At 36.3% G+C, this 2,192-nt stretch overlaps 1 pseudogene; it reads left to right on the plus strand.

Annotated features, from left to right (window-relative positions):
- LOC107059115 (probable leucine-rich repeat receptor-like protein kinase At1g35710) overlaps nucleotides 1-1,988 on the plus strand; it is an 8,278-nt pseudogene extending 6,290 nt beyond the window's left edge.
- Nucleotides 1,989-2,192: the final 204 nt, after the last annotated feature.

Raw genomic sequence — 2,192 nt, forward strand, 5'->3', positions numbered from 1 at the left:
TTTTTGTTTCTTTATGAAAATCAACTTTCGGGCTCTATTCCTAAGGAAATAGGTTACCTAAGGTCTCTTACTAAGCTATCTTTAGGTAGGAACTTTCTTAGTGGTTCTATTCCTGCTTCATTGAGGAATTTGAACAACTTGTCCTTTTTGTTTCTTTATGAAAATCAACTTTCGGGCTCTATTCCTAAGGAAATAGGTTACCTAAGGTCTCTTACTAAGCTATCTTTGGGTATGAACTTTCTTACTGGTTCTATTCCTACTTCATTGGGGAATTTGAGCAACTAGTCTTTTTTGCTTCTTTATAATAATCAGCTTTCTGGCTCTATTCCTCAAGAAATAGGTTGCTTGAGGTCTCTTAGTTTCCTATATTTGAGTAATAACTCTCTTAATGGCTCTATTCCTTCTTCATTGGGGAATTTGAACAACTTGTCCTTTTTGTTTCTTTATGAAAATCAACTTTCGGGCTCTATTCCTAAGGAAATAGGTTACCTAAGGTCTCTTACTAAGCTATCTTTCTGAAGAAATAGGTTACTTGAGTTCTCTTACTTATCTATATTTGGGTAATAGCTCTCTTAATGGAGGGGAAATTCCTTCATCAGTGTGCAATCTGACATCACTGGAAGTGTTGTTTATGTCGAGAAACAACTTGACAGGAAAAGTTCCACAATGTTTGGGTAATATCATTCGCCTCAAGGTTATGACGATGTCACATAATAATCTCAGTGGAGAGATCCCTTCATCTATTTCCAATTTAACATCACTACAAATTCTAGATTTGGGCAGAAACAATCTAGAGGGAGCAATTCCACAATGTTTTGGCAATATTAGTAGCCTCCAGGTTTTTGATTTGCACAACAACAAACTTACAGGGACTCTTCCAACAAATTTTAGCATTGGGAGTTCACTTATAAGTCTCAACTTGCATGGCAATAAACTAGAGGGAAAAATACCTCGATCTTTGGCCAATTGCAAAAAGTTGCAAGTTCTTGATCTAGGAGAAAATCATCTGAATGACACATGCCTCATGTTGTTGGGAACATTGACAGAGCTGAGAGTTTTAAGATTGACATCGAATAAATTGCATGGATCCATAAGATCTTTAGGGACTGAAATCATGTTTCCTAATCTTCGAATCATAGATCTCTCTTACAATGCCTTCTCGAAAGACTTACCAATGAGTCTGTTTCAAAATTTGAAAGGCATGAGAACAATTGATCAAACCATGGACAAACCAAGTTATAAAGGAGATGGATATTACCAAGACTCGGTAGTTGTTGTATCAAAGGGATTGAAGCTTGAAGTTGTGAGAATTTTGTCTTTGTACACAGTTATAGATCTTTCAAACAACAAATTTGAAGGACATATTCCTGGTATTCTGGGAGATCTCATTGCGATTCGGGTACTGAATTTATCTCATAATGGATTGCAAGGTCCTATACCACCATCACTTGGAAGCTTATCTGTAGTGGAATCACTGGACCTTTCGTTTAACCATCTTTCGGGAGAGATACCACAACAACTTGCTTCTCTTACGTCTCTTGAATTCTTAAATCTCTCTCACAATTATCTCCAAGGATGCATCCCTCAAGGACCTCAATTTCGTACCTTTGAGGGCAATTCATATGAAGGTAATGTGGATTACGTGGATTCCCCATTTCAAAAGGTTGTGGCAATGATCCTGTGTCGGAGACAAATTATACAGTATCTGCGCTAGCTGATCAAGAAAGGAATTCTGAATTTCTCAATGATTTTTGGAAAGCTGTTCTGATGGGCCATGGCAGTGGACTATGTATTGGATTATCCATAATATATTTCATGGTCTCAACTGGAACTATGAAATGGCTTGCAAGAATCATTGAAGAACTGGAACACAAAATTATCATGCAAAGGAGAAAGAAGCGGCAAAGTCAAAGGAACTACAGAAGAAGAGATAATCATTTCTAGACAAGTTACCAATAAAGAAGGATTCGATTTCAGAACTTCAGGTATTCAAGCTAAGATCTACACTATCTTTATTAGTTTATTCTAACTACTAATATATTAGTTTACACGTTTTTTGTTAATAACAACAACTAATTAATGCTCAATATGAAGCATATTCGTGTTTCTTTCAACTTCAAGAAGCTAAAGATTTGAAAAGCTTGGCAGTTGTTATAACAGTGGCTACTAAATTCAATCAGTGATCAACTCTC

Source organism: Solanum tuberosum, unplaced genomic scaffold, assembly GCF_000226075.1.
Source record: "Solanum tuberosum cultivar DM 1-3 516 R44 unplaced genomic scaffold, SolTub_3.0 scf00840, whole genome shotgun sequence".
NCBI classification, from domain to species: domain Eukaryota; kingdom Viridiplantae; phylum Streptophyta; class Magnoliopsida; order Solanales; family Solanaceae; genus Solanum; species Solanum tuberosum.